This window comes from Calidris pugnax, unplaced genomic scaffold, assembly GCF_001431845.1.
Source record: "Calidris pugnax isolate Ruff unplaced genomic scaffold, ASM143184v1 scaffold81, whole genome shotgun sequence".
Taxonomy (NCBI): domain Eukaryota; kingdom Metazoa; phylum Chordata; class Aves; order Charadriiformes; family Scolopacidae; genus Calidris; species Calidris pugnax.
The window spans coordinates 10,201,827-10,224,260 of NW_015090880.1; the positions used below are offsets into that span (position 1 = coordinate 10,201,827).

The 22,434-nt window shown below is 40.2% G+C and overlaps 1 protein-coding gene and 1 long non-coding RNA gene across 3 annotated transcripts in view; one reads left to right on the plus strand and one right to left on the minus strand.

Annotated features, from left to right (window-relative positions):
- The window catches only part of FHIT (fragile histidine triad), a 590,052-nt gene that overhangs the window by 557,626 nt on the left and 9,992 nt on the right, over positions 1–22,434 (plus strand). The window lies entirely within an intron of this gene.
- The window catches only part of LOC106890662, a 36,360-nt gene continuing 25,526 nt past the window's right edge, over positions 11,601–22,434 (minus strand). The window contains exon 5 of one of the 2 annotated variants that reach the window (XR_001412549.1): positions 11,601–12,069. This is a non-coding gene — a long non-coding RNA (uncharacterized LOC106890662). Of the gene's footprint in view, positions 12,070–15,997; positions 16,114–22,434 lie in introns of those variants that run through there. The other variant, XR_001412548.1, reaches the window with a different exon arrangement.

Consider the following 22,434-nt stretch of genomic DNA (forward strand, 5'->3'; position numbering starts at 1 on the left):
TGCTTAAAACTACTCAGGTAGCAGGGTATTTTTAGGGATCAGTTTCTATATACTATACATAAAATATGTGGAGCCCTTAAGGGTAATCTAACATATATGTAGTAGCTTATTTCTAGTACATACTATGGGGATGTCAGGTCAATCATGCATTTGGACAAATGCTTTTGATGTTTGTGATGTAGATAAGTAAATATTGTGCTGTAGATAAATGTTTGTGATGCAGATAAGTAATTCATTGTGCACATGTCCTTGTTTCATGGGTTCATGTAGATGTCTGTTGTTAAATCAGTGGTTATCAGACTACATGGTAATATGTTCTCTTCTGACCCTTGTGTCTGAAAATGACCCTGCCAAGTCAATAGAGCTAAAGGACCTGTTCACAGCCGTAGCCTCAGGTGCCTTTGTATGTACTTTCAGCTATATAACTGTACTTGGAAAAAGTTCTTCAGCCTTTTCAGGGTCCCTCCTTATTTCCAAAACCAGTGACTCGTTTCAGCAATGCATGCAGCCCCTTTTTTTGCTTGCTGTCTTTTTGCAGACTCTGCAACCACCCCGTGCTGCTTTGTACATAGTCTTGCCACTCTGGTATAGGAGCCTTTGCTGTTGTTTCTACCATCTGGAGCAGGCTCTGTGTATCTTTCTGCCTCATCAACTCTCCATCTCTTCAACTTTTGTCTTTTTTTTAAAGTAGATTTTCTCATCTGCATATGCCTCTTAATTTTTTTTCTCACTCTTTTATTGGCCTTATGGCTCAGTGCCTTAATTTATTCATCATACAGTGTCTTTACGCCACTGGTTTCTGTAATTTATACTGCGTGCTGCCTGCATCCACTGCTTTGTTGTATTTAATTCTGTTCAGTGTTTGGGAATATAGTTGGTATGAAAGGCAGTATATGATATAAAGTTGTATTATATTGTACAGAGTTACAGCAGCATCTGCTGCTATATGTATAAATATTCTAACTTTGCAACACTTCAATAAAGGAGGTAATTTGGGCTAATTTTAAACAAAAAATTCTGTGATGTATAAAATGAATTTCAAAACAGAGCTTATGATCTATATGAGTAGGGGTTGATCTGCAGCACAAGGTTTATCAACTGTTGTTTCTCATATAAATATGTATTTGTGCATGTGTCTGTGTGTGTATGTATATACTTTGTATGTAATACAGTATTGTTAAAAATTTCTGCTCTTGGAGTGATGTGATCAAAGGAAGACATTGCTTTCTTTTTTGTTCTTTTGGTTCATGTTTTTGACTATTTTGAAAATTTGAGCTTTCACCAAGAGAGCTTTGCATCTGGCTTTCCTGGCTCATAGGAGTGCAAGCTTCTTTTTACATCTGTAGTTGTGTACTGGTGTGATGGCAGTTTGCTGTGGGCACAACACAGGAGCTGCTCTGACCCCAAGTTGCTTGCTTCTCTTTGCAGATAATCATAGAGTTGTCTAGGTTGGAAGGGACCTTTAAGATCATCTAGTCCAACCATCAACCGAACTCTGATGAAAGAAACGGCACTAAACCATGCCACTAAGCACTAAGTCAGCCTGTCTTATAAATCCTTCCAGGGGTGGTGCCTCAACCACTTCCCTGGGCAGCCTGTCCCAATGCTTAATAACCCTTTCAGTGTCAAAAATTTTCCTAATATCCAATCTGAACCTCCCCTGGCTCAACTAGAGGCCATTTCCTCTTGTCCTATTGCCTGTGACTTGGGAGAAGAGACCAACCCATGCCTCTCTCTTAAATCCAAAGTCCTCAAGTTAAAAGACAGATTTGAGAAAGATATCTCATAAAAAAAAATACCTGTGGCTTGGTTTGTTCAAGTCAGAATTAAATTAAAAATTGGATTTGTAGAATTCTGATCAGTCAAATGACACAGCTAATAGTGGTCTGACCTCCGAGCAGTGCATTCCTGGGACTGAAAGTCTTTACTTTTTCAAACCTCTGAAAGCTCAGAGGTCTTCCAATACCTGCAGGATTGCACAACTTGTGAATGCCTGACTCTGCTCTAGTTGTGTACCTTCTGCAAGCGGGGACACCTGCACGGCTGTGCAGACTTTCTGGGAGCAATCCGTGTCCCAAAGTAGAGGCATCGGAGAAAAGCACTTGAGCGTGCTTTCTGCTCAGGACCAGCAGCAGGGCACTTTCCTGGCTCTATCCCACAGTGGCAATCCCAAAGTCTTGTGGCTATGGCTAAACATGACTCTATTTTAATGGTGAAACCAGTATCTGTTAATTCTGGGATTTTCAGTCATTTAATTTGGCATTCTTTGTCCAAGGTGTTGTTGTGAGACCTTCCTTCATAAGCTGAACTAGAATAACAAGAGGCAACTATTTAAAGGAAATATTTTAAACATGAGGGTGTTGGTAATAAAAAAAGAGTTCATCTGTGCAACAATACTACATTTGCTATTGTATTTGATTACTAATGAATACAGAGTATTCATCTTAGCAACAAGCGGAAAAAGGGAGGAAAAAAGTTTTGTATTAAATCAACTAAATGATGAAGTGAGTCAGCAGAGGCTGTTTTAGTATTCAGAATGCAAAATATGCAGCTCATAACCATGAAATTTACTGTACCTTTTATAAACATATTTTGATTGTAAATGTGTGTGTGAGATAAAAATGCTTGGTTTTTAGGTCTAGATGGACAGCTAATTTTTTTAAAAAACTGTGACATTAATGGCTGGAACTGTAATGCCCCTGTTATTCAATCTTGAAAAAGTTTGCTTACAGTTCACTTCTAATGGCTCTTTCATGCCATTATCAAATGACTGATAGTCATTGCAAGCATTTTAGCAGCTTTCAGATCTGTTATATTTTTAATTAAATTGGCTGTGAATTGCGTAAGTAGCAAAGGTTGAGAAACTAGCACTCAGTGCAGCATAGCTGTTTCTTAGCGTAGCTGTCACAGGACATTCATGGTCTTGATTTCTTTAAACACTTTATGGTTCTTTTAATCTGTATCAGATGTTGACTTGGAACAGTAAGTAAACAGCTTTGGAGAGCAGGATGGGATATTGCAGAAGTACCCGGAGGTGCTCCAATGGAAGCAGCCTGGTTTAGAGTGCACAGAGCTCCTGACCTGCATGTTGCCAGTAGATGCATGATGGTTGTGGAGAATGTGGTATCTGTGCTTAAGGCTAACGGACTTGTTAGCATGCACGTGTACACTACACACACCATGCCCTGCTTTATAGCTGTAGGATGTCAGTAAGGTCTGTTGAGCTTACTGTCAAATGGAACAACAATTATTGGAACAACATCACCAGTCCCCCCAAGGAATTGCAGATGTCCCTTAGCCACCAGTAGGTGGGCACTGTGGCAGCTGCTTGCTTGCAGAAAGGGGGATGAAAAATTAGAGGCCATAACCTATATTCTTTTGCCATCATTTATTTTAAAATATGTTCCTGTGAATACTGCCTTTGCTGTCATTGCCTCTTTATGATTCTTTCTGCTAGTCCCTTCTTCCAGTTTCAAATGAGTAGAGCAACACTGCAAACATAGGAGGATGTGACTCTTATGTTAGGCTGATTTACAATGTCTTATTCAAAACTATCGTAGACCAAACTTGTTCAGCCTGCCTGAAGCCATGGGCACCATCAATGGGAAATAATATTGTGGTTTTTAATAGATTAGTAAATGCTAAAGAAAAGAAATTAATATTTGGTACTTTGTGCAGGTGACCTAAGGATGAGAAACATATGGACGAATCTTGAAGGCTTTTTGGTCTGTCTTGACTTGGGCAAAACAGTATCAGAGCAAAAGGTCTGGGAAAAGAAATCCAGACTGGAGTCTGGCTCTCGCACAAGAGGTCACCGTACTTTTCCCATATGCTGCTGTCCCTTTCTGTGCTGGGCAATACACCTTGCTTTCTAAGAATATTGTAACACATGCTTCTTGAAGAAACAAAAAGCTACAATTTTTAGGTCAAAGACCACAAATTGATGTCTGTTATTTGCACTCTTACATACTTTCACTGAGCATAGCAAAGCACACCTTTGAGGGCTTCAGCACAGGAGGAACCCATGTCACCCCTCCAGCCCTTCTTCTCTGAAAACCCTGTGGGCTGCTGAAGTTAATGGGGAGATACATATAGATGATGTCAACTGCTGCTGGTTTGTCTTGTTACAGAACACAAGTCCAGTTTCAAATTAATTATTTAGGCTGCTCTCAATTCAGACTATTTTTCCTTCTTTCAAAGTTCTTTTTCTGATTGCCCAGGTTTTCAGCTGTTACCCTGCACACTATGTACTTGTCCTGATGTTGGTCTATTTAAATCAAAGTACTGTTGATGAAGCAAGACAATAAGGGATTCTGGAATGGGTTCAGCTTCACTGTGCATTCAGTGTTACAAACACTTAAAGCAATAGCTCTGCCACCAGGTAATAAAACTACGTGTAAGTGGGAGCTTCATGCAGCCTCTTTGCAGTCTAGAGGCTTTGTTTAGATTGAGCTGTCCATGTTGTTGAACTACATCCACTGCTGCATCTGAACAGGTCTTCATGTGCTCCTGGCAACACTCCTCTCCCTTCTGGGGTGGACTTGCACCCTGTTTTATTTCTCATTTTGGTCTTCCTGGATGATTTTTTTTTTTTTTTTACCCACAGTTTGATCAGGGCTTTGATCAAAGGACCATTATATTTTCCCTACATGCTTAGCAGGCACCTGACCAGTTTCTCTGCTTGCTCTGGGGTGGGTGGTGGGGTAAAAGGCACTTATTCCTCATTGATGTGCTCTCCAGTGGCTCAGCCCAGGAAAAACAGCACTGGGGGAAAGCTCTTCAAAGAGCTACTGTCTCTCAGCTTTAAAGCATCACCTGTCAACCCCAGGTCTCTGGCTCAGAACAGCAATGAAGTGCTGGAAAATTCAGGCATATGCAAACTTGTCTGTCTTTGAAGAATACAGACATTTGAATTTAAATTCAGCCTCTACAAAGGTTGGCTTCAGCCCATGGGGTCAGACCACTCCCTGCTTCAGAAGGGTGGCAGTTTGTGCTAAAATGGATTAGCAGATATCCATATCCTCTTGTTAGTATTGCAATTACAAATCAGTATAACATAAAAGCTTGGTATAATTGTGCTGGAAGTGAAAAATATCTCTTTATGTTGCAGCCACATTAGACTTGCAGAGCATTGTGGCAATGATTACTTTTTGCTGAGGGGGAGAGAAAAAGATAAATGACTTCTAAATCACCACATGACTCAGCCTGCAAGCTCTGAGTTTATTTGTAAGACATTTATCTCCTTGTATACTCACCAGGAAAAAAAATTATCATTTAATTAATAAACTTAATAGCCTGAGGTATTCTGATCAATAAAAAATAGTATGAGAGAACAGGGCCTGATGCAATGAAATATTGAGTTGTCTGCAGACAAACCCATGATTTTCTTTAAAACTGATCATGCTCCTGCCTAATTAGTTAGGGGAGGCTGCATGGTAAGATGCATTGCTCTGCTGAAAATCAAACTCATAGGCCAGCCTGAACAAAAATTTGAAACGGTTCCTTGTGCCTTGGAACAATTTCCCCTTTATGTTTTCTCTCTATGACCTTTTGAGCTTTTTTTTTCCCTGCTGGCACAGAGATGCTGAACTCCCTTCCACTGAAGCCAATGGGTGTTTTTCCACTGACTTTAGCAGACCCTGGCTGGGTTGAATTCTGCTGCTGACGGGGCCTGACTCGCTGCCTGTGCCTGTTGTGACATTAGATCAAAGCCCCATTAGAGCTCTGCAAATCCAGAGTTACCACGCTGGCTCCAGGGCTTATCCCAGTTAATGCCCAATAACCAACAGCAAGATGTGCCCTGGTCTGCTGTTACCAGCGGCTCAGACGTGAGCAGCGGCGGCTGCCTGGCAGGACAGGGTTTGTTTGCTTTATCTGCAGCTCTGCAACAAGCCCTGTTATGATTTTACTCTGTGCTGAGGCAGCCAAGGGCTGATCTAATGCACAAGTGGTTGCTGGGGGAAATATGCAAATGTATCATTTTTCTTTTCGTTCCATCTGTACTAAAAATGTGTCCTTAAAGAAAAGACCTATGGATATTGGATACTTCCTTTATAGGCTTGCAGAAATAGCAGGAATGTTTCATCTCAGTTTGCATGGCAGCTTTATAGTGGCGGATAGAAATGGAAGCAATACACCTCTTTTCACAGACAAATGCATCTAATTAGCTCCACATGTCACTTCTGACATTAGTGCTAAATGGGGTATGGCTGTTAAATTTGAATATGCTTTTGACACATTGTGTTAGAAGAAACAGTGCTGTGGAGACCATGACTTGATTGTGAATTGGTTCTTCTAAATTCGTGCTTCCTACATTGAAAATGCCAGACCCCTCTCTGTTGTCCTCTCACCATTGTTGGATGAAGTATCTTCTTCAGTCGTGGTAGGTGCTGTACTGCTTCTTGTTGGGCATCAGGTTAAGTTGAACGTGAGAGAAAGAGAAGAACATAATGGAGAATGGAAAAACGCACAAAGGCAGGGAAGGATGGCCAGGATGGTGATGCATTTCCTTCAATAGCAGCAGATTATAGTCCTAACAAGCGTGCTGGCCTCAGGATAGCTGTGACTGAAACGGGGTATCTGGAGCAAAAAGGGGCACTATCCCTGCTTTCAGTGGGGCACATTTGACCCCTTTTGTTCTCACACTGCTGTTTTTGAAGCTCCAAAGTGAGGTGGAAATATTAGAGTAGGTATTATTTACCTTATTGTTTCACAAATTCAGTGTAATTGTGAATGTGCCAATTATGATCTACTCCTAATATATTTTGTGTTAATCACGATTATGAGTTTACATGCAAAGTTGTCTTGTTTGGATGAATTCAGGCTCCTCCCTTTCCATTTTGTTTTTATCAACAGCAATTGTTACAGGTTTCCAGATTATTATGTGAAACCTCACATTTTCCTGTGCTGAGTTCACAATTATGGAAGACCTGCAGACCCCAATTATCACAATGGGTCAAGGGACATGCTAGGGAATAAGAAATGACGCTTAGAGTAAACACTGCAAGATGTGGTCCTCCTTTGCTGGATCTCCTTTTACCCCTTAAGTACCACGCGTATTTTCTGTCTTGAGGCACAAGAATTCTATAAATAATATTAAGTGTCCATTAGCCACAATTGCAACATCACAGTGGAAAAGTCTGATAATAGGAGAAGCTTCTGAAGATACCAGAGAAGAGATGCTTAGAATGAAGGAAGTGTTTTCCTAAAATTTGTCAGAATGTTTGATTTTGAAGTAGCAGATAACATTTTCATGAAGAATTTAATTTGTCATAATCTTTCTCTAGTTTTTATCCTGCTCTGTGTGCAGTTTTCTGACTCACGCTATGACTTAATTTCTCGTTCTGTACCCTGCTCACTGCCATAATGTGTGAGCATTCAGATGTTTTCACTCAATCACTTTAATTAAAGCAGGAGTCCTTACCCTGAAATGTGGACAATGAGTAACACACAGCCAGCTATGCTTGTTAGGCTCAGAAGGTTTTTTTTAATTATATATGTGCCTACTGGTATTCAATGCAATCTCATTTTAGCATTTAAGCAAGCGATCAGCTTAAGTGAGTTCAAACAGATCTTAAGCATATGCTCAGTATTAGGAGAGAACTTAAATGCCCTGCTGAATGGGAACATGAATCAGCTTCTGATTTACTGACAAAATTGCTATCTAGAGAAAATGTCCTTCCTTCCTAGACTCTTATTAGATGAGTTGGAGATAATAGCCCTTTCCCACTGGTGCCAAAATCAGCACAAGATCTGTCTTCATGTCGTAAGCAAAGGCTTAGTGCAGCAAGCTGGCACAAACTATTTTGCTTTCTTTAGGTTATTCTTAGCCTATCCCTCTCCCATTAATAACGAATGAACATGAATTTTTTTGCAATGTTAATTTTCAAGAGGCTTTTTAGTTGTGAACTGGGATGACATTTTTTTCTCAATAATGTATTACACAGTATTTATCCAAATTTTTACTGCTCAAACCCCAGAGGTGAATTGGAAAGATTGAAACTCTAAACTTGATTGGTGTCACAGAAATAATCCCTAACATGGTGTTTATAGCTTTCCTAATGTTCTCAACGCTATCTCCTGAAATGTCTCCCAATCCTTGGCACTGTCATCTCAAGCAAACTTTAAAACCAAACCAAAACAAAAAACCAAAACAAAAAAAAAAAGTGTCAGTTCAGCTGTGATAGGAGGCAGTGAACTGCTACCCTGTGGTCTTAGTCTGGCTGTAGGGCAGCTGATGGAGTCCTACCAGTGGTTTCCTGGAAGTAGGTTTGCCCTGGTTTGCTCTTGAGTCATGAGAAGGTGTAGAGAGAGGTCTGAAAGGTGCATTAGCCCAGATGAAGCACCACACAAAGGTTTGGCCCTGGCTGTTTGCCCAGAGATAAAAATGTCCACTTGGTGTAAAGAGTTTCTCCCTGACTTGGCTGAGTGGACCAAAACCATTCCAGGAGCTCAGTGACATTTGACAAAGCGAATGAGTAGAATCAGACCTGAAACAGGTTTTGAAATAAGAATAAATTCATGCATAAATGCAGTGTGGTATTGGTTATAAATGGAAATAAGATGATAGCAAAGAGTTTGTTTTTAACTACTATTTAGATTTTTCCAAAGTGTAGGGCACTATAAAAAACAAGGGCTGGTAAAAATGCAGGTAAAGGTGAAATGTTACAATATTCAGTATTCTCTGAGAATCGATAGAATACTAGAGAGAAACAGTGTGATAGAATAAGTTTTTTCTTATCTGAAATATTAGTTTATAATGTTAGCTAAATTAAGCATTTATTATTAATAAATGTTCTCATCTTACTGTGTTATTTAATTTTTTTTATTTTTCATAATTTGCTATGGGGTGCCCTCAATTTGAGTGGCAACAGTGGAAGGTTTATGCTCTGTAGTCTGCTGGCTGTTCTGCCAGCAAAGTAAACAGCACTTTAGATAAGATTTGGGCTTGCAGCTTTGCTTAATGAGAACATCATCTTTCAGGGCACGGATTTGCTCATGTAACCAAATAGGCCATGCATATCCCTATTTGTTATAAAAATTAATACACAAAATAAACTCTATTTACATAGCTATATGGACAAGTTATATTATGTCTGTGTCCCTATCTGTGTAACTTCATTATAATATTACTCAGTAGCTCAGAGAAGAAATGACAGTGAAGCTCTGTGGCATCATGTGGGTGCTTCAGATGGAGAAGAAAATCTGACAGTCCCGGCATGTGAAGGACTCGTGTACTGTATCCCCACATGTCTTTCTACTGGTAATGCTCTCTGCTCTGCAGTAAGCTCTAGGTGATTTGGATAGCACAAAATACTTAGCTTTAAACTGAGGTTAAAATCAGTAAGGAATAGAACATAAGAATTTGTACAGTGTGATATTTGATGATAAAATTAAATCGGATGCTTTTAAGAAAAACAGCTATGCCATATTGCTGCGTGGATGCTGTTATCTACATATGTGTTCATTTTTCTTAATGCTAAAATAATGCTGAAAACATACACTGAAAATGTAGTCAAATTTATAGTCTGTTCAAGAATGTTGCTCCTTTTACTACAATCATGGTGCAAAGCAAGAGCTTCCTCACCATATTTCTCCATTTTCTCCATTAATGCAAGAATGATATTAAATGGCATTGTCTTTTTATCAGTTCAAAGAAAATAATAGAACGGTTAGAGTTAGAAGGGACCTTAAAGATTATCTAGTTCCAACCCCCTGCCCTGGGCAGGGACACCTCCCACCAGACCAGGTTGCTCAAAGCCCCATCCAGCCTGGCCTTAAAACCCCTCCAGGGACGGGGCAGCCACAACTTCTTTGGGAAACCTGTTCTAGTGCCTCACCACACTCACAGTAAAGAATTTCTTCTGAATATCTAACCTAAGTTTTCCCTCTTTCAGTTTAAAACCGTTATGCCTTGACTTATCACTACACTCCCTGATAAAGAAAAAACAAGGAAAGCAGAAGGAAAGAGTCATGAGGTCCAGCCATTGCCCCGCTATGCAGATAGGGAAGCAATTGACAGTCTCACACTGTCTTGGAGGCATTTGATAACTCATTGAGAATGTGCAGTTAAGTATCTGTCACTCTCCCCATGCTACATAATGCATAAGGTGTATTATACAAAAGTGTTCTTTATTTTACAGTAGCTATTTGTGTAAATCTAACTGTGTAGTGGCCAATAAGGCAGCGTGTTCTCCTTTCCTTTCAGGCCTATCAATAAACTTGCACATTTTCCAAGTTAGGTTTTTTTTAGTTCACATAGGTTATAGTTACACTGATAGAGGTTTTCTTTCCTAATATAAAACATTCAACCAAAAAAACATTCTTTAAAAGCATAGTGATGGAAAATGTAAAACAAGTTTTAAAATTTCCTAATTGTAAACGCCTTTGTCTTTTGAGTGCCTCACAGCAGATCGTTTCCAGGTAATTATTATGTGAAAAATGTTGGACCTTCTTGGTTCATACATATATTGAAGAGATGCAAAGCCAATATAAAAAGAGTTTTAATTGGTTTGAGATAGTAGCAGAAAATAATTTTCCTTCATTTGTAGAATAAAAAAAAAAATAAGGTATTCAGCTATTAAAATTGGGAAAGGAGTGCATATTTCAGTACTGCAGTTACTCATGTGTGAAATACAGAAAAATGTTAATTGAGGTAGGCTTGTGAAGTGAAATTAGTTGCAAGTGGACTGTAGATGAGCAAAGGGATTCTTAGGATGTTGCACCTCAGCCATACTTTGAGGTTAATTCATTAAAGATAATTGCAATGCTAAATAGTTTCCTATAAGGAATTGCTGCTACAGTGGTCTAACACTTTTAGTCTGATTGAATCAAATGCTAATTAGTAATATTCAGATTTATGTTATGCTTATTTATGTACTGGCCACCCTGATTACTTCCTTGACTGCTGGTAATCTTCTCTGTCAAGGGTGACAGCCCTTCAGTCTCCAGAAAATAAGGGCTTGAATAAGGGGAACTTCAGCAAGAGGAACTGCCTGTTCCTGTCCTTGTCTCCTTATCTCTAAAGTCTGTGTTAAAAATAGGAGCAGCTGAGCAGTCTTTCAGAGTTTCATAGCTGATTAGATCCTCATCAATAACTCTAGAGTAAATGCAAAGTATTTGGTGTGGTTCTCTGAGTGGACTTGACAACACTTATGTATCACTGCGCCAAGAACTCAATCAAATGGTCTCTTGGCATGGATGTAACATTTGGGTTTGCAGCCCAAATACCCAAATTGTGGTCTGGGTGCCTTTGGGACCTGAATGAGGCTTGCTGGACTCCAGTCAGCAAGACAGATCCATGGTTCTTGGGTGCAGGGAAAGGAGATTTGGTATTCCTGGCTCTGCCCCATCTCCCACCAGGCAGAGGCCATTTGATGTGGTTGGACACAATATCCCTGCCTTCATCCAGGAGAAAGGCAAACCAAACAATACAGGATAATATGTTCTTCACCATAAGAGCAGAATACCAATGTGAGTTGGACAGAAGTGAAAAGAAATGTTGTTTTATGTCAGAAAACCAAATAAAAATCCATAGCCTCTTACAGATTTCTGTTGCTTTCCTATATTTATTACTGTGACATAAGCGTCCTCTGCATCTATTTACTCTTTCTTGGGGTCTCAGGTTTGCATATTTCATTTGCCCAGATGGCCTGCATCACTTTGTGAAGGATGATCTCTCTGTGCTGAAAAGGTATGTGTGCCAGGTCCCATGCATGTTATGACTTATTTATTGCCTCCCTGGTGGCATGCTGTCGCCAACAGGCGTGTAATTAGAATAGCTTGGGCTGAAGACCTGTGGAAAGTCTGAGTACTTTCATAATTGGCCAGTGAGTGCTCCAGTCTTGAATCCTCTACGATTTCCACTATCGGAAGCTCAAGTTTCTTTCTTCAGTGTTGTATTTATCTTTTATTCTTGTGAAAAGAGGAAATCCTTGCATTTTGGATCTCTTCTCATTTGTATTGACTTACTTGATGACTTGTTATTAGAAACAGCCAGCTTTTGCTTTTAGAGAAACTTCCAGTCGTTTAAACAGACCAGCAGTGTCTCTTTCTTCTGGCGCTCCCATCCTGTACAGGAAAAGCAAAAGTAAAAAGTAAGAATAGGAGAAAAATGTTACCAGAAACAGCTAAGCCAACAGCATAATCTGCAAGTTCTGTGCATACTGTTATGATATCTGAAACATAATTATCAAGCTTAAGTTAATTAGACTAATGCTTAGAAAATCTGGCATGGCAGATTGTGGTAAGTAATTATATATACCGATTAAAAGATGTAATACACAGTGAGCAAAGGCAAAAAGAAAACTCCATTTGATACAGCCAGTGAACATAGACAATTAAGAAGTCAAGTAGATGAGCACTGACAAAGATACTGAACTTTGTGGAAGATGATGGGCAAGATGCCAATTTTCCAGTGGAACAGATTTTACATAGTATCAGTTAAACTTTTGTTTTATGAAAATCCATGCTACTGTTCCGTAACTGGAATATATGAAGGGCCACTTGCTTTTTGCATTAGGATTAGTTGACATGAATACCAGGGTATGTGCAAACAAGAATGTGACATTAGAGTACTAGTTTACATATATATAGAAGTTGTGTAAATGGCTTTTCTTAAAAGCAATTCACAGGATGTCATATGAGAAATAAAGCTGTGAAAATGGTGTCTTCTGCAATTAAATGTCATGTAATAAAGCTTACGGGTCAGCATGAATGAGGAGAGCTTGTGTGCCTTTGTGCAATTCAGTACAGGCTAAACCCTGGAAATGCAGACTGAGAACTTTTTTTTTCTAAACTAGTCTTCAAGCAAAATTCACAAAAAATAGAACAAAGACCTAAAGAAGAAGAGAAAAATCTAGCAGTAGACCTTCTGTGCAAGATGTTCTGGTTGCAAGGTACCTTGCTCTGACTAAATTGTGTCTAAATGAATACAATTATTTTTCAAGTCCTCCACAAAGTGTGTGTCTGTACAACCTATTCCCCAATCAACCCCCTCCTGAAGAACGAGTGGGAAACCGGCTAATTCCTAGTCTGGCAAATTGAGATGAAGCAAGCCCATGTTAGATCCATTCTCACAGCATTTAATCCATAAGTATTTGATTGAGCTTCTGGAGTAATGTACAACCTCTTCTCACCTGAGCCATGTTTTTTATTCATATCTGCTGAAAATTGCTTTCATTTCTGTTGATCTCATTGCTTCCTAATGCATGAACAGACTGATTGAACTTAAAGCAAACTAAATTACTTTTTGTCTCTGAAAACTGGGAATGTTTGGGTTTCTTTTCCCATCTTCATAGCCTTCCTACCCTCCATCCCTCCCTGTTCATTTGATCACCCCATCCATGTAGTATAGAATTTTCTGGAGCTCTGAAGCATGTTCTCTGAGACACCATGAGAGAAGGTGGTGATCCGCTGTTGGGGTATCATCACTGGAACAGAACTTGCAAAAATGTTGCAAACAAAAAAAGTTTCCGTGATTTTCCCAGATGAGTATTTCCAAAATGTCTGTGCTCAAAGGTTTAAATATTAATTCTGTCTAAAAGCAATGATACTAAAGCCTACATATTAAATAATAATTGTTATGCAAATGCTATCAATTCATGATTCCTATATAGAAACATGGGGATGTCTGGGAGGCTGTAGCATGGGCAAAGGCAACTGTTTTTTTCCTAGGCAGTTTAATAAGATTTTCAATGTATTTTCATCAAAAACACCTTCCTACTAGTAGAAGCTATCAGCCTTAATTAACTGCAAAATCTATGCAGCTAAAATTAATTCTCCCCAAATTCACAGTCCCTTCACTGAAATTAATTGCAGAATATTGTATTCCCAGGCTATTATGCCATCCCTGTTCTTCAGTGTGGGCATTATGTGGGTAAAACTGTGGTCTTGTATCCCAAAAAAAGAATTTGAACAGAAGGCCAACACTGCAGGTTGGAAGAGGAGTAAATAGATTTTTTCCTCTTTCAGGCAGCCTGTGCCCCCTGCCCTCTGAAAAAGCCCCTGTTATCCCAGTCTGAGTTTCACCAAGTAAATAAGGGCTCCTGTATTGGGCCCCTTGTCTGTGACTCTTTGTTCTCATTTGATTTAGTGTATGAGTTAAGAGGTTCATCTGCAGAAAGAAGGAGCCTGCTTGAACAGTATCAAACTGTTCATCACTTTTCCTTCTCTTCCCTCTGGGTATTTCCATTAATGCTGTGAAGGCAATGCAGCAGGGACCTCTTGCACAGCTTACACCACTTGTGCCCGTCCATTCCAAGCAGAATCTTAGACCCATGTTATTACTTTATATCATTATATGTTACCCATATTCTGCTACGGGTAAAAAACCTTTGTGAAGTTTGTACAACAGAAAAAAATAAATTAGGTAAACTTCCATGTGATGTCCCTTGAGGGAACTTGAATAAGTTTCATGGCAACATTAATTGACTGGAAAAACTGGAAGAGGTGATTGACCATCTGAAATTTCCAATTCTGCTCTCATGTCTGGGTCTAGAGCCATCTACTGCCATTATAACATCAAGAAGTGTAAGCCTCTGCTGAATTTTATAAATATTCTAGACATTGAAGATATTTTTTCCCTTTACTGCTAGTTTAAGAGATGAATTTGCAGACTCTGGGGCATTTGCCCTTGACAAAGCTTGTCTGGTTCTTATGCCACTAGGTCAGTGGAATATCAATAGATTCTTAATGCAGTCTGTCTTTTAGAGTTTCTTTCATTTCTCAGAGCAAGAGTAAATGTCATTCATATTGGCAGGTTATAATGGGAACATTGAGATACTAATTTTTAAAAATATACACAGCTGCTTTTAAATAGTCTTGGTCTCCCTCTTGTGTGTCTTCAGTGTGTCTATAGCAATTACAAGGTTAGATATCCCTCAGGATGCTGGAAAAGGTCATTTTGTTGTCTTTTCTGCCCCATGCCTCAGTGAAATATTCATGGTATGGCTCAGGTATTGGGATTGGGTTTAATGTTTCGTTGCATTGCCATCTGTTTTGTTGTTGCAGTTGTTGTTTTTTCCCTTGGTGGGGGGAGAGGGAGCATGGAGGCAGCGGTGAGGGATGCTGGCATATGGGTCTGGGTCTGATATAAAAGATGAGTACTGAATCTGCAGGAACGGAGTAACTTCTCTGATCTGAGCTGTTTTCTTGTTAACATTAAAAGTCTTCCTTGTGAAAATCTGCCATTATGCCCATAGATCATCAGTGATAGATAGTCTCTGTGTCTCCTCAAAGGCTATGAAGCTACATTAAAGTAAGCTTTTACATTATATGTAAAGTTCATTCATATAACTTAGCGCAGGCACAGAAATAAAGCTCCTCACTGAGACAAATGGCATTAATAAGTTCCAAGGACGTATTCAGTAGAGTTTTCCAGAGTATTGTGGTTGCTCAATGGCAAAGGGCAGCACAGAGAAAGGCTAAACTGCCAAGGGGTGCTCTGCTGCAGGTGCCCGAGTCCCTTGGCTGCAGCCACCCACAACCGCTCAGCCGGCGGTGGCACCACTCCTCGGCCACTGGACCTGAGGACAACCACGGTAATGCAGAGACCCAACATGGAGAACATCTCACAGGAGGGGCAGAGTGGGATTCCCTACAGTGGGTTTCTTGTAGATGAGTTTTAAGCTTTCATGTGACTTTATTTTTACTGTAATGAGAGTGTTTGGCCCATAACGTTTCACCAGGATTTTTCAAATCTTTTTTGATCATCTTGCTCTTTTTCAGCATTTCCCTCTTACTGCTGTTGATTTAAATGTCATGACATTTTAAACATGACTTATTATAACAAAACAGTATATAAAACAATATGCTGCATAATAAATGCAGCTGTATTTTTTGGAGTGAATGTTAAATGAGAGCAATTTATTTCTTGACCTATTTTAGTACCTACTTACTAGAGGGTATTGGCTGCTTAAATCCCAGGGAGGCAATCTCAGAGGTGAAGCATTCTTGAGTGTGCAAGGCTGAAAGCTAAAGTAGTATTTGAGGGATGTCTGGGGGGAAAGGCCGTCCTGGGGATGTAGCTGCATCCAGGAGTACCGTGATCTTGAGCTCTGTGAGGAAAGCAGACAGGACCATCCTGGGAAAGTCTGTTGGCAGGTGAGGGGTCCCCTGAGAAACACACACAAAAGCAGGCTTGAAACCCCAGTGGTGTGCCTCAAGCATGTGGTATGTGTCATTCTAAACATCTGAAGCATCCTTAAAATCCTCCTACAGTCAGTGGAGAGAGTGACTCAGAGTATGAGTTACTCCAGGACACATTGACTGTTTTCTTAATTTCAGTGTTGGTGGGGTGGGGATTTGTTCAATAGGAATAAGCTAATTCCCCAGAGGAGAAGAAACCTGCTCTCTGCTCTGGCCGTTCTGGGCTCTTCCTGCAGCTCTGAGATGTGATGAGGAGGGTGAAGCCCCCCCCAGGCCATGGGGACACACTCATGTCTGCCTGCACGCTGAACCAGCTCTGTACCGATGCCATGGGATCTGCAGCTGATTTCCTTTGTGCTAGTAGAAAAATACCAAGAAAACAAATAAACCAAATCAACCTCCCTAATGCATGTGTCTTACTTGGCACGTCATGAATCTTATTGAGTGTGCTCAGGGTACGGCAAATATTTGTCTAAGGTAAGAAGATTAGCAGGGGAAGTTCTGACTTTGAAACTCCCTGCGTCAGGAGCCAGAATACATCAGCCTGATACAGGCACCTCGAGGTTATCTCCGCTCTTGGAGTGGGACATGCACATCGCTCTGCAGCTCTGACCTTTTGGGAAAAGGCTTTCAGTCAAGTAATACATGCACCTGCATGAGATTTTTGAATCACTGACTCTATCCTTGATTAAAGTGCTTTTCCTTGATTAAAAATAGCCTTTTTCCAAATGAGTAATGTTGCATGGCAGGCTGTGCACACAGGATAACGTTTCCTCCAACATTATCACATTGATGACATTGCCATTTCTTACCCAGGTCTCTCCACCACACATTTTTCTTGTGTAGGCAGCCCTCTCTAGGAAACACCATTAGGAAGCTCCCCAGAATCATCTACCTTTTCTTCCCAGGTGAGGAAGACTGCAAAGGTGTTTATAACATTATCTGCTAACTAGGAGGATAATGGGCATGGGAAAATGTATCCAAACACCATTATAGATTCTTGCCTTGATTTGTATCAGGTTGTAAATAGCAGTTCTCCAAGTCTTTGGCAGGACTTCTTACCCCAGTGGATATTTCTTCAAGTATCTCCTTTGTAATGTGCTCACTTTCCAAGAATTTTATCTCAGTTTGAGCCAAACTGGAAGTCTGTCAAGATTTGAGCTCTTCAGAGTGCAATCTACATATTTCACTGAATGGCAAATGTTTTTTATACAACTGTTGTTCTGCTTGTGGGCTTACTTGTCTTTTATACTTTCAAAAGCAAATTTCTTAGGATGCCTTTTATAGTTTTTTTTCTTATTCTTATATGCAGAATTGTTAGAAGTAGAGTTTATTTTAGCAAAGCATTAAACATATATGCTTAAGGGTTTAACTTAAAGGTTAAGTGTGTTTCCACAAAAATCTCTTCATCTAAGTGCTTTGTTTATAAGGGTGCAGTTACTCATATATCCATGTGAAGTATGAGGTTCAAGTCTTTCCCCAAAGTACAACAACAAAACTAAAAAAAAAATATCTGTAGTCACTATGACAATTGATAGAAGAAAAACCACCACCACTCTATAAAACACAGCTTTGATAAACTGAGATTTCTAATGGAATATATGCTTTGTAGGAATAATATCATCAGCCATGAGGTAGCAGTGTATTTCATGTCGAAGTGGTAAAGTAATTGTAGAAGGATTTTCCAGCAGATAGTTAAAATATTGTGTTGCATATTGAATGCAAGCAACTTGGGCTTCTTCTCAATCTCCTTAAATAACTTGGATTTAATGCAGCAAGTAAAAAGCACCCCAAAACCAGGGATTTCTGATTCATGCTAATGCAGATATTGGTATGATATAGAATCTTAAGTAAAGTCAGCAGATGAGAAAATTATATGATGTGGGGTTTTTCTGCAGTGTTCACTGTAAGTTAGAGCAATTAAATTACAGCACTCTTGTAGCTGTAATTAAATATGGAAATGGGCCCAGAGATGCGGAAAGCACTGAAATGCCTGATGTGGGAGCAATTGTAAAGACAGCTCAGAAACAGGTCCTGATTCCTCGGCATCTGATGGGGGGCAGCCAGGCCTCTTGCACCATATTAACACACTATCTTGTAGGTGGTCAAGAGGGAGCATGTCACTCTTCTGCTCTGCCTGTGTTTTTTGCCTCTCCTGGGCCTCTGCCTTGAGCAGTTGCAGGGGGGGGAATACCAAGCTGGGGCATACCCAGGGCTGGGATCTCCTGTGATGATTACTCCCAGGTAGGTAAACAGGATTTAGGCCATGCTGTGTCTAAGCAACAATACTAAGCATCCCCAAGAAGCTGCATTGTGTTTTATTCTTTCATTTTACATCACTAGTTAAGTTGAGACTCAAACCACAGCTGAAGGCAAATAGGATGGAGACAGGAGCCATAGACTGGCAAAGGAGATTACCCACCAAAAAGCTTATACTCCCTTCAATAAGACAGTAGAGTGTGAGGACGTGATGTAACGCAGCAGAAGCTACAGAAAATAGCAGTAAATATCACATTTAATTATACATGGGGGTGGAGGTGGAAATGAAATCTTACTATGAGGATATAAGATAAAGAGAAGTGAAAGGAAAGAAAGCACAGAGGAAAAGAGCAAGGAGGACAAGACCAGGGAGGAGAGGGCAAAGGAGGCAATTCAGGAATTAAGTTGATGTAAAGGCAGTACAAGAGGAGGCACAGATGGCTGGAAGTCACCACCAGAACCAGGAGGAGGTCCTTAGTATCAACAAAGGGCTGAGGAGCCATAGCTGGCTCAGTCCCTAAGTTTTTCCTCTCATAGTGGGGTGCTCAAGATGAAGCCCCAGTACATCTGCTTGGTGCAGTGCAAGAATGGGGGCAGGAATGTGCTGTGAGTGTGTGTTCATCATACGGCTTTGGATCCATAAGGGAGTTGGAGGAAGAGGTGGATGTAGCAGCCCTGGGTTCACTGCAGAGAGGATATAAGACTTTCAGCCTCCTCCTGGTTCACCTGTTAATCTGATGCTGAAATACCACTCCACAGGTTTTACCCAAGTATGGGAATTAAGTATGGAAAAGATGCCTGGTATCGCAAGGTGTATTGGTAATAACAAACACCACCAGCTGAGTAATGCTTAGTATCTGATCCATGCTGCTGGCAATTTTTTTTTTTTTTTCGTTTTTTATAGCTGCTGGTTTTGAGAATATATTTTGTAATCACTGAAGCAGCTGAGGTTGGTTGTATTGCAGCAGTTTGGCATAATTACTCTCCATCACTATGATCCTTCTTTTAGTTAAATGCATTGGAGGTGATAAACTCTTAACTATCAACAGTAAATATTCATGGTGAGTGAGAACAGTGCTAACTACTGTAAAAGCTTTTTTTCCCCCAATGCTTTTGGCTAGTGCTCTATGTTAACACAGGTTGCTTTTCTGTTGGTGTTACAGCACAAGGAGAACAGGCCATAATATAGATGTCATTTCAAGCAATACCCAGTCCTAGACCCAGGTCGCCTCTAGTCTACTGCATTGAGAATTCCGGGCTCCTCCACAAAGGACAAGAAGGAGAGGTTCCCCAGTGCGAAGGTGTTATAAAACAATATTGTGTTTCCCTTAAGAATTGCAGTGATAAAAACGTAGACCATCCTGCAGCACTAACAACTTTAATAAAATAACATAAAGCACAGCTGTCAAGTCTGCCAGCATCTCACACTGGGAGACATGAGTGAGAAAATCAACGCTTTTCACAAGCAGAAATATTCAAAGAGCTCCACTGTTTACAAGTAATCAAGACTGACAGTCATAGATTATTGGTGGAAGAGCATTTTCTGCTTGAGGTGAAGGAAGAGGATAATTTATCAGGAAGCCCAAGAAGTCAGACATCAGTAATGATCTGCTTGAAGATGGGCATATCTTAGAAATAGTGCATTTATTTGTACTGCAAGGCAAGAAGATGTACTAAGTTATAAACAAGAGTCTTAGTGCTTGAAGAATGTTGAACAGATACAGTGTGTAATTTGCTGGGCAACTGCGATTAGAGAATTGACTAATGTGTGTCTCGGTGCTTGTTCAGAATATTAAAAGAAGTAGTTAGCATAATAGAGATTGTCTAGAAGAAATGTTCATGTTCTCCCATCCTATCCTCTCAGAGTTATCTGAGCTACGCTAATCTGGTTGTTTACCTTTTTTTTTTTTTTTTTATGCTTGCACTTCTGAGACACTCCTGTAGCGCAAAAAACAGGTTTTCATTTGGCTTCAGAGAATTTGAGGCTTTCTGAGTTTTGCAGTATCTGGGGTGGTGCTTTTGTATCACCTTTCTGTTATGAAAACAGGCAAAGTACCAGCAGTTTTAAAATGGCAAGTAGCTTGGAGCTCTACAGAAAAGGTTTTATAGACTTCCATCTGCCCTAGTTTCCTAGTTCTTCTTTCTTTCACTTACTGCATTTTATTGTATATTTTAGTCTGTATTTGAGCAACTTTTGCCAACATTATCATAACATTACTGAGAATAGGCTGTTCTTTCCCTGGCAGTGGCCCTGTCACACCATGGGTGTCCCTGGAAGACCCTGAGCAAAATAAAACCCCTTTACTTCAGGGTTTTGCACAGAAGTGCAAGAGAAGTGACTCTTGTAACTTCACTATGTACTATTTACTCTCACTTGAAATAACAGTTGTTTATCACAACTGGAAACATACGTTTGCTTGGGAAGGGATACTGAAGGTGAGCGGTCTTCTGGAAGTGTTCACTCCAAGGAGGGCAACAGTTCTTGTTTAGGGACCTTTGGGTAATATGGAAGCCCTGTCCCAGAAACCATACAGAAGGTAGCAAAAGTATTTTTTGAAAGAATGTGAATCAGTCTCCACCTCTATTCAGATTGTCCAGGGAAATCTGGGCACAACATCTCTGAGAAGATCATGTCAGGCAGATGATGTGGGACTCTGGATAAGGTATTTTTATGTTTTTTTCAGAGTTTGCACAAGTAGAATTGTTCTACAGAAAGTATCACAGAATTCAGGCTAGTCTGTGTTTGAATGTCTCTATCTGAGTAAGGATGTCAGCTCAAGTTCTCCAGCTTTTTCTGTCCAGCTGGGGAAAAAAAGGGGGAAATCACTAGATTTTACAGATGGATAGCTGGTAAATAGAGGTATTTTTTTTCCTTCACTGTGAGCAGAATCCTGGAGTGTTCCTCAGGTGCAGGAGAGCATTGCTTCGCCTGTATAATCCAAACTTTCAGTAGCACGTCAGATGTTTGTAAAGATGCACAGCTGAGACTTGCATGTGTGTGTGAATATGAATATACAGCAAGACACAGAAGTCCCTTAGAAACATGTATGTTATGTTTGTTTCCCACATGAATTCTAAATCAATAAAATTTAATACTGAAATATGTATTTCTTCCCTTAAAGAAGCATTCCAACTCAGCCAAAATACTATGGAGACTGTCTTAGCCTCTTTTTTTAAAAAAAAGAAATGTAGCTGTTTCTTACTGAGGCCCTCATGTGAAGATCTGAATCTGATTGAAAAGTACTTTACATAAGAACACATGAAATACCCAGATGAGACCAAACCCACCCCTGATCCATTGAAGACCACCAACAGATGCTAAGAGAGGATTTGAAGAGTGTGACAGGTGCACAGATGCTCCTGGAGTGCTCTCCATTGTGCTCTCCAGCTCCATTAATTTGTGGCATGTAGAATCCATGAACTAGAGGTGGTATCAGCAGCCCTTAACTTATTTGTGTTCCGCTTATTGGTACTGTTGATCTTGAACCTGTGTAATGTTTTGCATCCAGAACATCCTCCAGCAAGGTTATCCATAGTTTAAGTATTGTGCTTTAAAGTGACTATCTATATGGTCTGGCTTGTAGTGCAGCTGCAGTATGGTGCCAGCAGAGAAGGGTAGGCAGCAGCCGGAAACGGTTTTCCAAATCTCCAGGGTGGTGGTTAGATAATGCCAGAAACTGGGTGGCATTGAGGTGATAATTGCGTATAGCTCTTCAGAAATTACTGACACAGCAAGAGGTTTGAAGGCAGAACAGGCCTGGGATCCTGTTTGGGTAGATACAGCAATTTCATATTTAGGTAATATTAATCTCTAAGTCAAGTTGAACAATGAATATATTGGCCGTGATTTACCACCACAGTCCATTGTTTGTCACACCCAGTGTGTCCACAAAGTTTGCATATGTCTTTTGAGTATGAGCAGTGCGTGGGTGCCTGCTGTGGTGAGTGCTTTTGTGCCAGGCTGGGGCTTGCTGGGTGGTACCACAGGCTGTGCACCAGGAGCCGGGCTGCTGAAGTAGGTTGGGTTTC